This window comes from Oryza glaberrima, chromosome 7, assembly GCF_000147395.1.
Source record: "Oryza glaberrima chromosome 7, OglaRS2, whole genome shotgun sequence".
NCBI classification, from domain to species: domain Eukaryota; kingdom Viridiplantae; phylum Streptophyta; class Magnoliopsida; order Poales; family Poaceae; genus Oryza; species Oryza glaberrima.
Window position 1 is genome coordinate 17,072,050 of NC_068332.1, and position 23,052 is coordinate 17,095,101.

The window sequence follows — 23,052 nt, forward strand, 5'->3', positions numbered from 1 at the left end:
AATTTCTATCTTATCCTCTCCACCTACTCATCGTTATCCTCATTTCTTCTATCTCTCTCTCGTCTCTCACGGGCGGCGGTAGCACGGCCTCGCATGCGGGCTGCGGCCACAGTTTGAAATTTCGGTTAGAAATTTCCAAAATTTTGGTAATTTTCACCCCCACCGGCATACTCAAATCTCGCCCGAAATTTTTGGTTTTTTGCAAGTTTTTGTGAATTTAGTCAAATTTTATTCAAATTCAGTCAAATTTTCAAATAATTTCGGCTAGAAATTTCCGAAATTTCGGTAATTTCGCCCCCCACTGGCATAAAATTGTATTTTGAAATTTAAAACCCTGGCTGTGGCCGGGACCGGCGGTGGGCGGCGGCGCCCCTCTCCCGCCCAGATTCGGCGGTGGGCGGCAGCAACGCTGCTGGGAGCTAGCCGCGGCGGCCGGTCGCGGCAGAAAGCGGCAACGCCACCGCCGACGACGGTGACCACGAGGAGGGCGGCGGCTAGGGTTAGGGTTTGGTCTTTTTTTTTTGCGACATAAGCCACCCGCACGTGAAAATTAGATTTTCGCGTGCGCACGAAAAAATCGGATTTTTGCTGACACTTCAATGCAGATAGGCGGGAGATCCGCACGCGAAAACCCTTTTGGACCACACGGAAAAATCGTTTTCGTAGTAGTGTAGGTATCATACGTGGTACCGCGTACGTATAATGACGTCAGCATTGATGTCAATCTCAAGTATCCCGTTCAGACGGGATACATTCCCTAGCCGCCCTCAATGGCTTTTGGGTTCTAATCAACAACTTAATTTAACACATAGTAACTATAAATTGGACTTAGATTTTTTTAAAAAACAAAAGAATGGAATAAGTCTTATACGTTTGGAAGCATGGAATAATACAATAATTGTTAAAAATTAACTTATTTTTAGGTTAAACGGATACATGAAATATGAACTTATTATCAGACCCACTCCTGCCCGTTGTGAGTGTCCGGGTCGTTCTCGTTTCCGCCTCGTCGACCCCTGCTTTGTAAGATTTTGGGGGAGATTTGGCGATTAGCGCAGATATTGAACAAACGCAATTGACAAACCATTCTAACCAATTGTCAGAATTTATTCGGAGTAGTTTCAATTCGATAACCGACAATGCAATTGACAAAATTCAGCACAAAGTTGAAAACTCCCGTTTTCCGTTTGGCCGAGATTTCGGTGCAGCTGTACATTTCAGAAAAACCGATGGAAATCATCACTGATAGACGTGGCCTCGTCAGGATTTTGGCCCATCCAAACGAGGTTAGGATCTAGAAGCTACTGTCGGAGGGAAATCCAAATTCATATTGGAGAAACTTTTCGGTCAAGAAAAATAAATGAGAGTGTCTACCTGTACTTCATTTTTTAAGGAAAAAAAATCCCTCACCGTACTCGTCCTCTTTAGGGGCGGAACCAATACCGTTGTTAAATCCAAATGGCTAACAATATTTCTCTGTGATTTTTAATGTCGAAAGACAATCCGCAAAGAAGATGGCAGCGGTGGAGCTTGGGAGGTTGTCCGACCTACCTGGGAGCTGTCTCTGTCAATGGCTTTCCTCCGTTTATCCAAAGTTGCAACACGATGACGTCACCCTTCCTCCCCTAGACACAACCCCTGCCTTGATAACATCCACATGCTTCACTAGCCACCTCCTCTCTCTCTCTCACTCACTCAATTCCCTCTTCCCTACTAATTATCTCCCCACTTCAAACCAGATGTTTTGTGCGGCTTTAGCTAAGATATTCCCATCCACTAAGCCTCCACTATTGTTAACACTTAGCACCACATCTCGCCAAGACGCCAACACCTCCCAGCCACTTGAGTCCTTGTTGTACGTGTTGCCGACCTCATCCCCCCTGCACCGCTTGCTTCCAAGCATGCTCATGTGCTATTGGTTAGCCACCTCCCTCCGAACACGGAGATCTATTCTATATATCCCACACCTAAAGCCCCTCTTCCGACCCCGGCCAAAAGATCAAAATATAATGTGGCACTCTTGGCAATGGTTATGGAACCTTGAATTAAAATAAAAAAAGCCAAACCACAAACCTACGTATGGATTGAAAGTTCAGAAATTTGATTTTTTTTTTGAAAAAAATGGTTAGCAAATCAAAGAATATTTTGGATCAAATTTGAAACTTGCCAGCCTATGAAAATAAGATCATTTTTAAAGCTAGACATGAAATATAGCGTGATAAACGATGGATATTGATAAAAGGGATGGTCATTAGATGAACATATATATCATGCGCATACAAACTTCAGATACAGATGTAGTGACGTTGCACACCAACTAACAATCATAAATAAAGAAAACCATACGTGTACTTAATTTCAATAGGCCGCTACACCTATTAAGGTACCAAGTACGGAGTTGAAATTGTCTCTCACCAATCAACAAATATATATAAAAACAGGTTGCACTGTGAGATGCACCCTTCGTAAGAAAGGAAAATCATCTTCTGACTATATATGTATCTAAACATATGCAGAAATTATTTTTTTTTGTGATGGAGGAAGTAGGCAATGTCTGTTACTTTCTCTGTTTCACAATGTAAAACTTTCTAGCATTGCTCACATTTATTTAGATGTTAATAAATCTAGACATATATATATATATATATATATATATATATATATATATATATATATATATATATGTGTGTGTGTTTAGATTCATTATATGTATATGGGCAATGCTAAAAAGTCACATTGTGAGACCGAGGGACTACCTTTCATTTTAAAAAACTCAGGGTGGGGTTTGAACGTGTGATGACCGATCTACGTCGGCATGTCCAGATCCAGGCGCCAAGTTTAAGTGTCTAACTGCCATGTGGTACCAGTACTACGTATTAGTAACATCAACGTGTACGTCGAAGATGGAAAACGATACCGACCGACGGCGACGTTTGTACATGGCGCCGGATCTTCCTACCTACCAACCCTACCGCCGCTGCTTAAAATGGAAAAAAGTCCATTTGCCGTCCCTCAACTTTACGTTTAGTTTATTTGACATCTCTTATCTCCTATACCAAAAATCTTCACCCCTAAACTAAAAACCGTGCAATTTAGATCTCATTCATATAGTAGTATGGATGCTAGCCTTGCTAGGTTTCGCTAACATGGCATCCTAGTCAGCAAAATAAAAATAATATGTGGGGTCCACATGTTAGTGAAATGAGAAGAAAATATGTGGGGCACGCGTATCAACCGCATCATCTTTCCTCTTTTCTTCCCAAGCCTGGGATAGAGGGGGATGCAGCGAGTGGGAGAGGGGGGAGAGGCAGCTGGCGAGCCTGGGGGAGGGGGAGGTGGCAATGTTAGCGTAGGCATGGAGGCCAACCGCGTCATGCAGTGGCTCAACAGAAAGGAGCTGCGCTCCGTGGTTTTCGTCTCCTTGGCAATGATGGCGCACGGGCTGGAGCTGAGCGGCGCTGCCTTCGTGCACAGGGCTGGTGGTGGAACGGTAGGCGCCGCAGTGACGCGTGTGCGTCATCGTCTTTGTCGTCATTGCGGTAGCGGCAGCGAACATGACTCCCAACCTCACCGGTCACCTCTCCCCTCCCTCTTCCACCGGTGCCTCCCCCTCCCTCCCAGGCTCGCCGACCGTCTCTCCCCCCTTTCCCGCCGGTGCGGCCGACCGCCTCTCTCCCTCTCTCCCTCCAAGGCTCACCAGCCTCCTATCCTCTTCTCTCCCTTCTAGACTCGCCGACCTCCTCTCCCCGCTCTCCCGCCGGCGCATTTGGTCTCTCTCCCTCCCTCCCAGGCTCGCCGACCTCCTCCCCCCCCCCCTCCCGTCCTATCGGCTGCCCCCCATCTCCCAGGCTTAGGAAGAAAAGAGAAGAAAGGTGATGGGACTGACACGCGGGCCCAATATTTTTTCTTCTCACTTCAGTTACATGTGGGACGCACATATTATTTTTATGTTTACTTTACTGACTACGATATTATGTCAGCAAAATCAAACATCTATACTACTATGGGACCCAAATTACATGGTTTTGTGTAGTTTATGGGTGAAGATTTCTACTATTGGAGATAAGGGGCTTCAAACAAACTCAACGTAGAATCGAGATTGAGGTATAGCAAGTGGACTAAGGTTGTGTTCGGGAGGAGGGGTTGGGAACTCCTCCTCCCCCGGCACGTAAAACGAAGCTCGTATTATTTCATGATTAATTAAGTATTAACTATTTTTTAAAAAAATAAATTAATATGTTTTTTAAAACAACTTTCATATACAAAGTTTTTGCATAAATCATACTTTTTACCAGTTTGAAAAGCGTGCGTGTGAAAATAGAGAGAGGTGGGTTGGGAAAATGGAAGGAAGAACCCAACCTTATTGACATATTGTGCTTAAAATTGTGGTGGATCAAAAGACTCAAAAGTGGGAGCCGTTCCGTTCATGCATGAAGGGTACGTGGGCCACGTGCTGCCAGTCTGCCAACACCTGTATTGGGCCGGCTTCCCGCGAGTTTTAATTGGACAGGACACAGGAGATCGATCGATGGCGTAATATTTTTCATCGTCTGTATCCTGTGTATTCAGGGATGAAAACGGTCGAGAAAAAAGAGAAAATTACAGAAACCATCCCATAGGTTATTTTTGTTACAAATACACACCTTTACTAAGTTTTGTTGTAAAAGTCATGTTAGGACGCACGTACTTAACCAAATCAACCTATTATCGTTGATATAGATCTACCACACGCCATGCTAATCGAGTCAATCTTATCCAAGTACTTACATTATATTTATTCTTCATGTTTTATTGAACTATTTTATGCATATTGTGAAACTTGGTTCAACAATATTTAAGCTCTCATTATTTATGGAATCTCTAAAAAGTATTAAGACCATATTATTGAAGTATTTAAATTTGGTAAAGACTATATTGATGGCTCATAATTTATGAAAACACGTTGATTCGGTTAAACACGTGCATACCAAGGTGGTTTTGATACAAAACTAAGTAGGTGGGCAGGCATTTTCAACAAAATAATTTATGGGGTGAAATATCAAACTTCTAGCTTATAGGGTGATTTTTGTAAATTTCTAAAAAGTACTTTTTATTATTGAAAATGATATCGGCATGGTTAGAAATTTTTCATACTATGAATGTGACTAGCAACTTTAATACGACGTAGAAGAGCTAGTAAATTTTACATATTACTAGAAACTAAAACAATAAAAAATCATATTATTTTTTATTTTTCTTAGAAAAAAGCAGAATTGACGGGGTCAGAAATTTTCGTACTGTTTTCATTCCTACTTTAGATAGCGTAACTGCTGGGCAGTGGTACATACGTAACTTGGACGGAAGATAGCAATGGTTTTCAAATAAAAAGCAGCTTTAAATTCAGTCACTGATGATCAACAGCTCGGTAGATCGATCGATCGATCGACATCATATCATTACCTCACGATGAATACGCTACATATACTAGTAGTACAATACTTCTATTTAGTACTAGTACACTAGTTAAGCAAACGCTAACGCAAACCGGCCGTCGATATAATTGACATTGACTGTTCGGCAATGATCGCGAGAATACGTGCAACGACCCCGGCACAGGTGCGCGCATGCAATTTGTCATGCATCAGGCCTATTAATATTTCCAACGTTAGGGCAACAACAATATATATAGCAAAAGTAGTCCATATAGATAGGACCCACATATATGGACTATAACTATTGTTATCTTCACAATGTATATAGATAACAACTAGTATTAGGAGGAGAGAGGAAATAGAGACAAATAACATATTTTATTCTATATGGGCAACCCATATACTTATGGGTAGCTTTTGCTATTTTCTGCTATAGACTAGTTTCACAATGTAGTGAGATAGCTGAATGAAATATTTTATTGCTTATGGACTAGTTTTAGACTACATTGTGGATGCTCTTAGGGTGTGGTTAATACGTGCATGCGTTCATTAACTATTGCTCTATACATATAGGGCTGGCTAAAAATAACCGAACCAAACAAACTCACACCAAAACGTGGAAATGACCGAGACCAAAAAAGTTTCGTTATCTACTCGCAGTAACTGAACTCCCTCTGTTTCATATTGTCGCAGTTGACTTTTTTTCTAATTGAATTTATTTAAATTTAAACAAGTTCATATAAAAAATTTAGTAACATGTATATCTTATTAAACACAATATTAAATATATTTTGATAATATGCTTGTTTTGCGTTGAAAGTATTGCTATATTTTTTTTAATAAACTAAGTCAAACTTAAAAGTTTGACTATGAAAAAATCAAAGCGGCTTATGATATAAAACACTATAAAATGGAGGTAATAGGACAGTTGATAGTCTATATCAGTTTACCGAAATGGTCGAATGATGCAAAATAATACACAATTCCCGCACCCTAGGTAGAGCCGCAGAGGCAGGTACTGCACCGCTGTGCGGACGTCTGCAAACTGTAGGGCTCACGGCTTAGCCGCACTGCCGCTCGCATGTACTCTACCTTCATAGCCCACCGTCGACCCACCAGCACAGCTCCGTACCGGCTGCCACCAACGCCCACAGCAAATGCAACCGTGATGACAGTGATGGTGGTATATGGGCACTGACCGCGCATCCTCCACTCCCAATGACTTGGATTTGTGATTTCTTCATATGTTATATGTTACCAACTAAACTAACCAAAACAAAATTATACTTGGCATCCATTGTAATTGCGGAAATTTTCAGATGCAACCTCTCATTTGGGTGGAAACACGCAACCCCCATCTTCACTGTTAGATCTAACATACGTGCACCAGATGACATCCTCCTTTCTCACCATTTTTTGCATTTAGTCCCTGGCACCCATTCTCCCTCTCACGCTGCATCTCTCGCTCTCCCACCTCCTTTCACCACCGAGACAACAGCAAGGCATGCGAGAGGCAACGCAAGGAATTAGGGCCACTAGGAGGCATGCGAGCGGTGGCAGCAGCAATGACCGATGCAGTGCCGGTGACCGGCAAGATGTGCAAGCAGCGGCCACCTCATCATCCCGGACACTGAATTGAGAGCTCCTAGTCCTTACCCCACCTGTCCTGCTCCTCGTCGCATGCCGCGCCACCCCAGATCCACTCGCCCATGTGCCACCGAAGTTGGCTCGGAAGCTAGCTCCCGCTAGTCGCAGCGCCACAGTACCTCTTAGCATTGTCTCCTCGGTTATCTCTTACCAAACTGTCATCGAGATCGCAGGTGGATGTGCCGCAGCTACCTCGCCAAGTTGTGACCTTGCTGCCACCTACTTTTTTTTGTGTATTTTGTTTACTCTTAAATTTAACCACTTGTAATTTTTTACTGATAAGATTCAACCGTTTGTAATATTTTTACTCTCAAAATCCACAGAGAGTAAAAACTTTACTCCTGGTTTTAAGTGATAAGTAAATACTCCTAATGTTAAGCATGAGTATTTTTTTTTACTCAGTACGAGAGAGGGATGATACAGAGAGAAGAAGACGAGCCCTTGGACCAAAACAAAAAATACATTGATTGGCGGGCAGTTATTTGAAAAATGTCCACATATCTCTATAATCCAATGGTGCAAAGAAAAAAAGAAAAAGGTTAATAGTGTAAAAGGGGTTTCATGGTCGTAGTGAACTAGAGTTGATATTTTAAGGCGAATGTATTAATTATTACGCTTCATTCGTTTCATGGGTAGGAAGAAAATTTTTCAGGGCACGTAAAACAAGAAAGACCACTAACACATGATTAACTAAGTATTAATTATTGTAACCTTAAAAAATAAATTTATTTGATTTTTTAAACAATTTCTATATGAATTTTTTTAAAAAAATATATATCGCTCACCAGTTTAAAAAGTATGCTAACGAAAAACGAAAGTTGAAATTTGGAGTTGAAGTATAGAACGGGTCTAAATAATACAGTTATGTCCTTGATTTGTTTTTTTTTTAACGGAGGGATCCGTACATAGGAATAGTACAGTACAGTATAAACCTCTGCATGCAGGTACGTCATGCACCGGCACTTAGTGACAAGTTGGAAATTATATGGTGTAAAACGACATGACATATGCTAGCTAGGGCCGGCCGGGAGCTGCCACAGTGCCACTGCTAGCCCATACTCCTATATCGATTCGGGATCCTTGCAGTACGTTGGCAGTGTATATCGCGCAGCAGTAGGCGACTTTGGTGTGCGTAGAGGACAGAGAAAACTGACAGTATCCGATCGACCATGTAGGACAGCGAGAGATCGACTTGGTGCGCGTGTGCGTGCGCCACCAAGTTTGACACGAAAACATCGTAGGCCAACCAACATCGAGCGGTACGCAGGAGTAGGAACGTCGTCTTGCACGTAATTTGAGGCTTTGAGCTCTATAGTATCCCAGTCCAACAACAAGCAACAACGCATTCAATTTTCTACAAGGACCTCTATTTGGAGCCGTGAGAATTTTTAGAAAAAGAAACGTTCCATAAAAGGATGATTGGGAAAACTTCAACCAACGAATCCGGCTATGATGATTGATTAAAGGAGTCCTTGATTAGACTACGGTTTTTAAAACCAACTAAGCAATAAAAATAATTTATATGTAAGACTTCCATATCGATAGTATTCACGGTTCAAAAGTCAAGTATGAAAAATAGATTGTAATAGAAAGCTTGAAATTAGCTTAAAATTAATTTTTAAAACCTAAATTTTGGATGTAGCCGATGAACGAATAAGTGCACAATGAGATAGGTGATGTTTTCATTGAAAGTAAAATAAAAAAATCTCTAAAAATTAGAAAATCTTAGATCCAGACATCCTGTAAGCATTAGAGCGTTTACTGTGTATGGCCTAAGAGGAGTAACCCCACTGGTCACGTAGGCTCGGATGCCATCATGGAGGAAAGGGACTGACTTTGAAGTTTGCTTACAAAGTGTAAGACAACAAGAGTACCTTCTACAAGCCACAAGTTTTCCATGAAAAAAGTTATGTCCCAAACAGGGATGGAGGAGAAGAGAATGAAGACTAGGAATAAGCCACCTCTAATGCGCGTATGATTAGGAAGGTCCGCCGACCACCGTCGCTATTGAGAAGAGGTTGTCGCCACCAATAGGACGACGTCGCAAGTGCCCAAGCTTGCTGAAGACGGTGGCGATTTGTGGATAGGCAATGCCAAGATCTAAGAACTATATTTGGCCCTTGCCAGGGGCGGAGACAAGAGTAGGGCAGCTAGGGCTGCAGCCCTACTCCTGATCCTAAGTATTCATTGAAATTCCATTTTAAAACTTCAAAAGCTAGAAGATAAAGGCGAAATTATATACATTCAACTAATTGAGCCCTAGGTTTGGAAAAATTCTGGCTCCGCCATTGGCCCTTGCCGCCAAAGACATCATTGGTTGAAGCCTTTGTGGAGCTCGTTGGCCCGAGCCATTGCTAAATCCCATTGGTCGTAACTCCCTCCAACCGTGGAGCTTGTTAGTCCGAACCGCTTCCAATCTATAACAACGCCAAATCCATCAGCTGTAGTTGCCCCCAACTCGGCAGAGCTTGTCGACCCCAATTTGTGCAGCCACGAAGCTTGTCCATCCAATTTGCTGCCTAATAAGAGGGGAAAGCGACAATGACCGTAGACGGGGAAGTGGCGGTGGAATAGTGGTGCGTAGATATGATAGAGGCGAGGAGGAGGAGCCAGCGACAACGAGCTAGGGTGGCCAAAGATGATGGAATAAGGGAGCTAGGGTGGCCAAAGATGATGGAATAGGGGAGCAAGAATGACTAGTAAGAATGTGGATTATTTTTATTTTAGAGGTTTTTATAAATTATTTTGTCTAATTAAGGGTGCTAACAGCACAATTTTGGATAAGGTTGTAAATAAAATCAACGGAAGGATTGATGGGCAAATAAACAAAGTGAAATAAAAATCTTCCTACGGGCTCAAGCTATATTTGCACTATGGGAGCAATCTATACCATCTCTCTAGAGATAACTACACGAGGCTACTCCTACGAGTGGCCACTGAGAAGAGAGTGTGCACCACGTAGGCTAGTACCATATCTCTTCTACTCCCTCCGTCTTAAAAAAACCCTCTATCCTAGAAATGGTTTTTTTTTATTGAGCGAGTATAAGACAAATTGGTTTTAAGTGATAGCTTTAATTTTTCATGTCAGCCCCTGACATTTTATATTTCTTCTTTTCCGGCTGGTAGGGGTAGGGGTGAGGAGGGAGAAGGAGGTTGTGGAGTGTCCTGTGGTGGTAGGTCCATCTTTCTTCTCTACCATACATGTTCTGTTTTTCCTGATTTCATCCATTGCGCCGTCATTTTAGATCTGACGAATTAAGCTGACATTATTATAAGCTTCATAATAAGAAGGGCGAGACCATGTCGCAGAGACATGGCCTCGCCCAACACGGCTCGCAAACCGTGCCTCTATCTTAGCTTGTTGCTAAGGCATGAGGAGCCTCGCGGGGGAATGGGTACGATAAATTGACCTAGCTCCGGTATGACAACGAACCAAAACCAATGTCCGCTCACTGCAAGGCCTAACTGCCCTTACTCTAACTAGGTACGTACTATCCCTGTTTCAAAATAAGTGCAGCTATGGGAATCTGTATCCAACGATTGACCATCCGTCTTATTTGAAAAATTTATGAGAAAATTAAAATAAATTAGTCACATATAAAGTACTATTTATGTTTTATCATCTAATAAAAATATTAATCGTAAAAAAATTACAAATAAAATGAACGGTCAAACGTAAGATATGAAAAACTATATTTATTTTGACACAGACAGAGTATGACGCGGAAACGCAACCCACAACTTGTCCTCCGTCGTGCAGAACAGACAGGCACAGTGCCATCGATCCGTATCCTATCCATCCACACACTACTCCTACACGGTAGTAGTAGGAGGGAGGAGCTACGAAAGCACGGGAGATAGGCCCGCTATTAGCAGTACTGCTTGGACTAGCGGCTCTGTATCCATCAGATTCGTGCGTGTGCATGATGTGCCATTACACGGCCTGATGTAGCCAAAACCAGCAGCCAGCCAAAGAAACTACTGCACGCAGGCACATCAGCACATGTGCCGTCTTGGTCAGCATCAGCACAAGAGAGAAAAAGATGCCATGCCATCAAGGCGCGAGCCAACGGACTACTCCATCCGTCTTAAAATAAGTATAGCTTTACACTATTCATGTTCAATATTTGATCGTTCATCTTATTTAAAATTTTTTAATAATTATTATTTTTATTGCTATTAGATGATAAAACATGAATAGTACTTTATGTGTAACTAAATATTTTTAAATTTTTCACAAATTTTTCTAATAAGATGGACGGTCAAATGTTTAGCACGGATATTTACGGCTGCACTTATTATGGACAGCCTTATTATGGGACAGCGGTAGTACTTTGCAGGATTGCATGCCGCGAAAAAAGACTTTGGAGGATGCATACATACATCTCGCGTCGCAGCACGAGACGACGCCGCCGGGTTGCAGGCCGGCCGGTCGCCACTGCCACCATTGCCATGGGCAGCAGAAGCGGCTCCCTTTCTTCGTGGGGCCCAGCAAGAGAGAGGTACTTTTTTTTTTCTTTTCGATTAAAAGGAGAGCTCCTTGATAGTATTGTACTCCCTCCATCTACTTTTAGTAGTCATATTTCATCTTGGTACACAAACCAATGATAAGTAATTTTATTTATCATCTATTTAAACATGCTACTAGTCATTTATCGTAAACAAGCGATTCATTAATATTTACATTTCTCGATACCCATGTAGCCAATATTGTGTGGAAGAATGGAGAGTCGCGCATAAAATCCGAGAAAGTCATTAAAATGATAGGTTGTTGGATTGAAACATGTCTATCAAAAATAAATTTTTCAGATTTTGACTATCAAAAATAGATGGAGGGAGTATAAATAAGGGAAGTACTACAAAATTGGATGTAGGATATTTCATAGAACATCACATGGTATTACACTATATTGTTTCACATGTTGCACTACTCGATAAAAAAATGTTTCAACGAAAATATTTCAGATGTTTCATCAAGTAGGAAAAAAATTTCATCGCTTGAACGAAAGTATTTCAGTCAGATACAACATCCATACTAATTGCAACACCAAGAAATCAATGGATGAAACATGAAAACAAAACAAAATGAAACACTCAAATCAGAACATTGAATCAAAACAAAATGAAACTCTCGAATCAGACCGACGATGCTGGCTAGCTACGCGCACGAGATTATTGTTGACTTGCCGGAGATGAGGAAGGAGGACATGCGGATGAAGGTGGCGTAGAACCGGATGCGACAGCTTGGCGACTACAGGAGGAGTGGAAGGGCGACAGCCACTAGCATCGGGAGGAGTGCTCCTAAGGTAGGTTCTGGTGCCAGCTCCACCTCCCCTACAAATGTCAACCTCATCGCTGCCACCCTCGACAATACGTGCTCAATCGTGTGGTTCCGGAAGCTAGCGTCGGACCAGATCAAGAACACCCTGCTACCATTGTTGCAGTCGTGTCCACCAGCAACGGCGATTCTGCCAATATCCCGATGAACCTGTTCAATAGCTAGGAAGGTAAGAGAAAATGTGAGAATAATTAGGATTAAGGAAGATGAAAAGGTCGAGCCGTTATGGTTAAATCGATGCGGGTCCACATGGCGTAACCGCCCGATGTTTCGTCTCGCGTCGAATGCTCAATGCAAATTGTTTCCGTTTAAATAGATCTCTTTAAAACACAAAAATACTACAAAATCCATATGTTACAAAGAACAAGTACTTTCTCCATCCTTAAATACTAGTAATATACACGTGCTAACGCCACGGCAGTATTTGATAATTCAATCAAATAATAGAAAAAGATATATGTTTGAGAATGAGATATATACTCAAGATTGATTGAAAAAAGGAACAATATAGAATTTTTATACATTGTTAATTACATAGCAAAGCAATATGCATGTGCTAACGCTACGACAGTATTTGATAATTCAAATCAAATAATAGAAAAAGATATATGTTTGAGAATGAGATATATACTCAAGATTGATTGAAAAAAAGAACGATATAGAATTTTTATACATTGTTAATTACATAGCAATTTTTTTGTCTTTCAAAACCCAAGCTGTACTTCTCATGGAATGTGTGTTAGGCACTCGGAAATTTTATCCACTGCAATGGGGACAACTCTACAAGGGGCTCAGTTGCTCAGAACAACTTCCTAAAACCATTATATTGGCACTTCTCTCGGTCACGGAATATATTTGTGAGTTGGTTCGCAATACTGAGAGCCAAAGCACGGTGTATACTCTTCTCCTGCTTCTCCTGCATGAACTAAAAATAGCAGAAATTTGATGGGATTCATAGCACAAAAACAAAGGAAATCCTCTTATCCCATATGCCATCGTTTGTAAATATACTTCCTAATTAATCAGGAAACATAAATAAAAATTATTCCTGCTTGGTTTGTTTAAGCTGTTCTTAACAACACGTGATGGACAAACATATCTAAGTATGATATGCATTTGTAGTCTCATTAGAAGTACTATTAGCTTGCATGCTAAATAATTGTAATTGCACTAATAACTATAAAGAAATAATATATGGGCTATCACAAATGCACCTATTTCCATAAAAGTAATTTCCATCTAACATAGCTTGAATATATTACCTAACCAAGGTGTTCAAAGAAGCAGCCTGGTTGCTGGCAACGCCCTTCGAGTCGATCACCTTGTTTCTCAAACACGCTGTGTTTCACCATCATCGACTATGCTTCTCCTCCACCCCAGTCCACACATCTGTCTAGAACATCCCATTGAAATCGCAATTAGGGCACCACTGCAACACAACATCATGCTCAACAAATATTTGGCACTGAAACAGAACTCCAACAGCAAAAAAAACTATAGTAACTTTGACTTGAATAATCTACAGTAATTTGCATCAGACCAGCATCCCAAGCCTAATAACAGATAATCCATTGTTCACAATCTCATCCTGCAGAAATAAATGACATGGATCCAACATCCCAACCATATGTACCGGACAAGGAATAAACCTCCTGAGGCGGTGTGTATTGACCTAAATGAAGGCCTTGGCCCCCGCCTAGGTCTCAGCCAGCACAATCAGTATGAGCATTACAGTGTACTGATAAGGCGTCAGGGATAAGGATGGACTGATATAAGAAGGAATCAAGATTATTGGCCAGAACATACGTCCAAACAATATAGTTATCAAGTAAATTTTCTGTTGCTTGTCCATCAGAAGAGTTCATTGCATCATTATTTACTTGATTTATTGATACACCAAAAAAACCAGATTGTCAAAGTTAATATGGTACCAAGATGAATTTGCAATACGGAGCAATAACTTGGCAACTTGCCTGACCAATCAAGCAACAAGGACACATGAAAAAATAGCTACATTTTTTCCATTCGTAAAACAGATATGCCGTAGCTTCTTAGCCAAATTTTATTCAGCACATAAATGACCTAAACTTATCCAAAGAATAGGCCAATGCTAACCTCTCTCTAAGTCTGAACTGCCAAAAATGGACAGCCTTCCGCGTGGATTCAGTCATCGTGGAGCAATTGCAGGAGACTACCATTCTACTTGATTCCATACACGCACCAAGATCATGGCAAATTGGCAATTTGATGGTGTCCATTTGCACTACCAAACATGCAAGAAAACCATCTTAAATAAACATATCAGGATAACAAGTGATGCTGTATCCATTATGTACACTTCACTACCAAAAATACATTGCTTAGTTGCTTATATAACCATTTTTCTCCATCCTGATGTAGAGAAAAAAACAGTGGTTCAAAATTCATGCGTATTTGGTAACTATATTAATGCACAGAAGAGGGAAATTTGGCATATCTGGCATAAAACCATAGGATATGCCCAATAACCCAATACAGCACACAAAGCTTTGTGTTGTCTACCTTTAAACCCAATGGCTGAAAATGCTTACAAAGTAAATTTGCCGTTCACATGTAGTACCAGATGAATAACATAACAAAGAAAAGGAAGAAACATAATTCAATGTATTTTTCAATAAACACTAACCTTAACCCCAATAAGATGCACACCAACTGCTCACGCTGCACGCATGTCCTTGCAATTGATCCAATATTTCCTAGGATATATGTTGTACAATTATAATGCAGTGACGACCAATGATTCTCAAGTATGCTATCTACTCTTTACATTGCAGAATATAAAATATAAGCATCCAGTAAACTGAGTTATTGACTAAATACACAAAAAGCATCTGTGTTCCCTCCTGCTGTTCATAATGAGAAGAAGCTGGACATCGTTAGTGTTATCTAAAATTTTTCTACACACATAAACTCCTAACTTTTTTTTCCAAACTACCAACTTTCCCCAAACTTCTCATCAATTTTAGAAACTAAACACAGCCGAAATGGCGGTTGATATCATTCTTTTTCTCTACTCTTCTTTCTGTTACGTGGTGATGCCTTGCCTTGTCTTCTGGTAACATGAAGCCATCTTTCGCAGTAGATCTTCAAAGTGAGCTTCAAACGGTTGGCGATCAATTTTTAGCAACTCTCCATAATCTACTCTACTAATATGTATATAATATTTCTACAGGGAATTAATATGCACGATAGAATCACTAAAATATTTGATCAAATATCAGTTTTTAAGAACTCTTTTAGGATATTTAACCAGCACAAATTATGACCATCTAAACTTACGGGGAGACACATATTAACATGCTCAGAATTTTAGATAGAACATTGAGAGGCATTTTGTCAAGCAGTTCATGAGCAGCAAGGCATTTTGTAGCATTAATACAAACCACACAATGCTAGCAGTGAACATGTACACCATGGTGATTTTCATCATCACAAAATTCAGAAAAGCCACCTTACAATCCGATTGGATGAGTGTCAAGCATGCAAGGAATGTCAAAAGCCAGAAACATTGCAGGCATCAAGATGCTTGACTCCGTCAGAAGCACTCAGTTGGCAGAGGTGATCCTATCAGGATTCAAGACATACAACAAACTGAACGAACTATATTTTCAAACACTCAATCAAACTCTGCAGTACCTTCCAGAAATATTTGGTTTGCACTTCTTCATCATTTAAGCAGCAATTGCTACACTACAACCAAACCATGTGATACCAAATTAAACAGAATTTGCTCACCTGGCGCTGAGGGTAAGTAGCACCTGTATGCTGGATTGGGGAGACCGTGCACTGGACGGATGGCCGGTGGTGCCCTGAACGGAGGACCCGCGACGCCCTAAATCATCGATGGGACGCCAGGCCCTGGGTGGAGGGTCGCCAGCGCGCTGGATGGACGGAAGGACGGAAGGGAAGACGGGGGGAGGAGGGGGGGGGGGGGGGGGTGTGCTGAACGGAGGGGATGGCAGAGGCGGCACGAGCGAGGAGATGACGCGGAGGAGACCGGCGCAGAGTAGACCGCCGAGGCTGCCGACGGTGTTCTTGCGGTGGAGATAGGGGACGGCGAGGTGAGCGACGATTCGCGGCGGTCCCGAGCGGGTGGAGACGGCGGAGAAAGACCCGAGCGACGAATACGGTGGTGGCGGCACGGGACAGCGGTGCGTCGGCCCGGCCCTGAGCAGCGGAACGATGGCGGCGGTGGCGAGACGGACCCGAGCCGCAAGCTTCGTGGGGGGCGGAGACGGCGCATGGTGGCTCACGGGTCACACGGCGAAGAGAGGGTGCGGTGGGGTGAGGGAGGTGGGAGCGACGTGGGCCGTTGGATTGATACGGAGGGAGCTGCAGGAGAGGCGCGATCTGCGTGGGAGGTGCGGTGCCATCGGATGTAATTCATCGGGTGGTTTTAGATAGTTAGATGTGTCACATAATGAATATGAACTATATGATAGATTAGATATTTCGGACCTCTATATTTTACCTTGAGTTTAGAGTATATTTATTGCTCATTGATAGTTTGCATCGCTAGGAGTAATCTATTTTTGGTTAAGTAAATTCTGAATAGCATGAAACTAATTTCACCTTGACCTTAAATTCTGCTAAATAATTTTGAGCCCATTATGTATGCAGATGGATGGGTACTAAATTAACGTTCTATAGGCAAACGATCAAATCATGCCTAATCTCACAGCCACGATGTCTCGTCCCTCTCGTCGAACTTTCCGCCGCCTCATCTCACAACCACGACGGAGGCGTTTCGTTGTCCAGTGTTTTGTGTGTTCATGCGGTGGCCGCTTGATGGCTGCCATCGGCTTCCATGTGCGTTATGCGGCTATATTTGCATGCATGAGCGGCTGGTTTGAAATTCAGTTTCCGATATCTTTCGCTTTGGTTCGACGTCAATTATAGACGGTGATGTGTGCAAGTTCTAATCAGTAGAATGATTGGACTCTAATTTTGAGGAATTTGTTTTTCACTACTAGAAAAGGCATTTTTGGAAGCGGCCAAAACTCATTTTTGCAGGCGAGAGAGAGGTCCGCCTGCACCACAACGACTGCGCAGTTGGGGCAATGGCCCGCCTGCGAAAATGAAAGGAACGAACAAAAGAAAATCGCGCCAGGAGCCGCCGCCGCCGCCGCCCGGCCCGCGCCGCCACCGCCCGGACTGCACCGTCGCCGCTCCATGCCGTTGCCGCCGCCGCCGGCCTCCCCCCTCCCTCCTCCGGCCAGATCTGGGAGGGAGGGGGAGGGGAGCTGCCGCCGCCGCCCGGACAGCGCCGTCGCTGCTGCCGCTCCACGCCGTTGCCGCTGCCGCTGGCCTCCCCCCTCCCTCCTCCGGCCAGATCTGGGAGGGAGGGGGAAGGGGAGCCGACGCCGCCGCCCGAACTTCGGCCGCGCCGCCCTCCTCGGCTGCGCCTCCTCGCTGCCACCGCCGGGAGCACACGCCACCGTGCCGCCCTCCTCCGTCGCCCTCGTCGGCCGCGCCGCCTCGCCTCCTCCGCCACCGCCCGCCGCCGCCGCCGGGAGCACACACCGCCGCCTCCGGCCGGCGGCTGGGGAGAGGGGAGAGGAGGGGAGGAGAGGAGAGGAGGAGAGGTGAGGTGAGGGGAGGGGAGAGGAGAAGATCTGAGGGGACTTAGAAAAAATTTAGGCCCGCCTGTCTATTTATATTAAGTCTATTTTCGCAGGCGCACCACTTAAGCGGCGCCTGCGAAGTGGTCCGCCTACGCCGCTTAAGTGGACTGCCTGCGAAAATATTTCACCCCGATTTATATTTTTGTAGGTGGTTATTTGGCTCTGAGGGTCATGTCCGTCTTCGAAAATAAGATCCTCTATGTTAGGAGAAATGGTTTTTATAGTAGTGTTTATATTTGAGGACGACAAACATATAGTGTTGTCTCTGTCTTTAGGTATCGTATTTGAGGAGGACAAACATATATAAGGTGTGTTGCAACCCTCACTCCATAGCAAGTAAAACGAAGAAGCGTTAAGTCCATGATTAATTCAGTATTAATTAAAATAAATTTGAAAGGTAGATTAATATGACTTTTTAAAGTAACTTTTATATAGAATTTTTTTTTAAAAAAATACCGTTTAGCAATTTGAAAAGCGTGCGCGCGGTAAACGAGAAAGGTGAGTTAGGAAAGTAGAGGTGTGTTATCTTTGTATGTCTTTAGGATGGTGTTTCAATTAGGTTTCTTATGATCCATAAGTTGTGATAAGTAATAAGCGTTCGTTCAAACTACAAACTTGGTACTCCCTCCGTCTCAAAATAAGTACAGCCATGAGTTTTTTTATCCAACTTTAATCATTCGTCTTATTTATTATTTTTTTGAAAAAACTAAAAAAAATAGTCACGCATAAAATACTATTCATGTTTTATAATCTAATATCAATAAAAATACTAATCATAAAAAAATTTCAAATAAGACGGACGATTAAAGTTGAGCACAAAAACTCATGGCTGCGCTTATTTTAGGACGGAGGTAGTAATAACGAGTTGTAGATTGGATGAAATAAAGGACATAATGAATTCTATTATCTTTTTTTTAAAAAAGAAGTCAAATCATGTGCTTGAACAATTGTAACAGTGAAAGGCAAATGAAACCCTGGAAGAAATGACGTCTTCAACAGTTGTGTCCTTAACTTCATTTCCTTTTCAAAATTCTGTAAAACATTGTGGCCAATTATATGATACGCATGCCAGGAAATGCTTGCCAGCTATGCATAAACTGTTTGGATTCTATTGACGCTTCAAAACCCTCTCGTGGTGATCTAAATTTTGGTTAGATTGCCATCTACATCAACTATTTGATTTATTGCGATTTGGATTTGCTATTATAAACCGTCTCTATCAAATGAAAGGCTACTAGAGTACAGCATAACTACAAGTTGGCTGGACCTTTAACATCAGAAAAAGAACAGAATCCAATGGCGATAAAGGCCATCAGAGTGCGGGACAAAATTTGCATTCCTCAACATGAATTTCGTTTGTTTGTCGGAGAATCTACACTCCTAGCCCAGGTGAAGGAAAAAACTGGTATTGATCGTAGACGCAAAATTAACCAAATCGTTATCGAGATTGTTCTGGGTTACTCCTTATGAGATGAAGGGAATTAAAAAGAATTAATTTCACACCTCGATGGATATATAATAAATCTTTCTCAATCTTTTTACTTTTTTAATGAGGAATTAACTAAACAAAGGTGGGTTTTAAATCCTGATTTCCGCGCTTGAATGATTGAGTTAGTTCAAGTCATTTGAATTCTCTTTTGTCGTAATATAATACTACGAAGAAGATAGGACTCAAAATTGAACGCTGACAGAACGTGGGACTTACACTCATGCACATAATGACACACTACAATCTGAACCGTGACCCCCACGCTCTAATATAATCTAAACTAGTCTAACATCATTTGATGCATTAGTTAGCTAATTTAATTTTCTTTCGAACTAAGTAGTTGGTTCTTATTAAAACCTACAAAATAAATAGCAAGTGGTGATGTACGTACATGCATGGTGCCGCATTATTGATGTGTAAAGTATCCTTATCTGTTTAACTAACTAATTAAGCAACGATGGCTTGAGACACTACGCGTATTAATTAGTGTGGGTATAGAAAGATCAAAACCAAAATTTACGATATGTGACGGAGCGAGCCTGTAAAAAGCATTGGCTGAAATTTCATGGACATATAAAAAATATATATTATTTGTTTGCTTATATATGGTGAGCATTTCATACATGCAATGAGGTGAAGCACAATCATTCGAGAGTATAACATTACATTTATTCTTTTTTTTTTAAATGATGGACATACACACACATCCACACACACCATCAAGCATCTCTCGCCAATTAAAACATTTGTCCACGCCTTCTTCTGATGGCAATCCTAAGAGTAGATACAATAGCAAACTACTATAAACTAACTATAAATATATTTTAAAAAGATAAAAAATACTCCCTCCGTTCCAAAATATAAGACACAACCACCCTTAACCTAAAGACCAAAAATAATTAATATCTCATTGTTGTCATGAATCACCCCAATTAATACAATACATGCAACTAATAGAATTAAGAATCTTGTGAGTATATGATTTAAAATAATAATAATTTAGGGGAGAGAATGTGCTAATTAATTACATGCATGCATACACGCCCTATATTATGAAACCACTTTAAAAATTAGTTGTGCCCTATATTTTAGAATGGAGGGAGTAAGAGAGAAGAGCAGTGGACTACATATTTATAGCCAGCTATAGCACGGACTACAAGATATAATATGTATATAACAGGTGGAACCAGATATTAATAGTATAATATATGTTTATAGGTAACTATTGTATGAATTAACTATTAAATTAATTATATATGTTTTAGAGCTATTAGTTAGCTATACTATTAAAATTGATCTAAGTCACCCATGGATGTAAATTAAACCGAGTACCTGGATCCCAACTCCCTAAGCTTTAATTATTTTGTGGATATATAATAATTTCATAAAACCTCTGAAAATGCAGAGGTGATGAGATGGTTGGCAGCCAATACGTGTCAAAAATCCCGTCATCGGTTGGGACGATTAGGAGGAAGATCATAGCCGGCCGGAATCGATTAATATTAGTAGTACATGTTTGATTGTCTCCTTACTTATTACAAAAGAAAAGAAAACACTTGAAAACGACTACTCGATCGTGACCCTGCACTTCTCGACGCCACTTCGACCCAGATTTTCGCTTGTAGGGCGTTTTCAGGCTAGAACAAAGATGCCGACCTGATTAAATTGCCGTGTCAGCATAACTCTATGATGATGATTAAGCTGGATAAATCGTAAACTTGACACAAGTGTTTGTAGCTCGTATTTACGGTTAATTATTCTTTTAGTGATAGATGATATACCCATCGATAACAAGAGGAGACGTTTATAATGTTTTTATCAATCGTAAGATAAACCGATCTAATCTCTTGAAGATGTAATATATAAGGGTATGGTGTATATTTGAGCGTTTCTAAGGGTTAGTATACTATCTGTGTGTATATATGCAAGTTGTGAGCTCGTTTGAACAGTGTTTTAAAGAAAATTCCGGTTCTTGTTTGCGAATTTTGTGCACAAAATTTCTGTTTTTGTGCGTAGTTTGGACGTTTCCTTTTTGTAAATTAATGACGTTACAGTACTAATTAATCAGTTGGTTTTGTGGAAGACAGCAATTGGATTAGCTGTGTTTGTGCCGTGCTGCTTAAATATTCGCGCTACGTACTCTCGTACGCGACAGCGTGTCGCTCTCGATGCACGGCAAAGCTATACTTGTCCGTCGTTGGTGCAGCCATATCTCTATCTCACTCCTCTTATCTGCACAATTAATGATCATTTAATTAATGGGCAGTAATTCCCAAGAGAATTTTCTACCGGCCGCAGTGCCAATATAATATTATTGTACGTTTTTATTTATAAGAGCACCCGTAATGGACATGTACATTTCAGCAATAGACTAGATTAATAGTAAACCACATCAATAGTATGTCTATATGGGTATCTACAGCTTTCTCATCCATTGCCTCGTTTTTCTCTATAGACTATCTCCAAGTTAGTAGATAGCTTTACTCTCTCTCTTCATTTAATCTGTTCCAAGTAGGAAAATATAGTGACATGGATATCTTGTAGAGAGCCTATAGATAACCATTGCGGGTGCCCTAAATCCTTGACAAGCGCGCATTATCCATACCACATCGTACTTTAATTTTTAAAATCAACAAAAAGATTTTGACCAATAATTAGTTACTTCCTCCATTTCATATTATAAGAATTTCTGGCATTGCCTACACTCATATAGATGTTAATGAATATATATATATATATATATATATATATATATATATATATATATATATATATATATATATATATATATATATATATAGAGAGAGAGAGAGAGAGAGAGTAAATTTGTTTGGTGCTCCATGGTGCCCGGGCACCATGATTGAAATTTACTATATACTCAATTCAAATGAGTATAAAACTTTTTCAGATATCTAGGTATTAACGTTAACTACTTTACTAACTAGTTCAAAGCAAGTTTGAACTAAATTCAAACTTGCTTTTGTTAGATTTTGATTCTAGGTATATAGCATCCAAACATATAATTAGTTAGGTATGTAATAATGGATTGTGAAATAAAGTTAAATTTGAGTTATTTTGTTGCTAGGTATATGCATGAATCGAATACTTATAACTAGGTATATACTCATAATTTGAAAATTTTGAAAAATTTGAACGAATTTGTGTATTTCATACCATGGTGCCCGGGCACCATGGTGCCCCATATGAGTGTCCTATATATATACATATATATATATATATACATATATATATATATATACATGTATATATGTGTGTGTGTGGGCGCGCGCGCGCTCGTTTAGATTCATTAATATCTATATAAATGTGAGCAATGCTAGAAAGTTTTATAATATAAAACGGAGGGAGTAGCATATAAGTACTAGTATATAATATATAAAAAATTATACAATTAGGTTCATACTCCTTTCATCCTAGTAGTAAAATATACTCATTCCATCCAAAAGTCTAATGCTCATTTCTTTAGTTACCAAGACCAAAAAAAAA

At 40.9% G+C, this 23,052-nt stretch overlaps 1 long non-coding RNA gene across 5 annotated transcripts; it reads right to left on the bottom strand.

The window, feature by feature from the left end:
* Positions 1–13,033: 13,033 nt before the first annotated feature.
* On the bottom strand, positions 13,034–16,730 carry LOC127780860 (uncharacterized). Of its 5 annotated transcripts, none has more exons than XR_008018838.1 (5): positions 16,171–16,730; positions 15,062–15,131; positions 14,512–14,659; positions 13,659–13,825; positions 13,034–13,321 (listed from the first exon to the last, which is right to left on the bottom strand). It is a non-coding gene; the product is annotated as an uncharacterized LOC127780860 (long non-coding RNA). The 5 variants fall into 5 exon arrangements; XR_008018839.1 differs by having other exon boundaries at positions 13,659–13,785; positions 16,171–16,728; XR_008018836.1 differs by having other exon boundaries at positions 13,659–13,789; positions 16,171–16,725.
* Between the last annotated feature and the right edge of the window lie 6,322 nt (positions 16,731–23,052).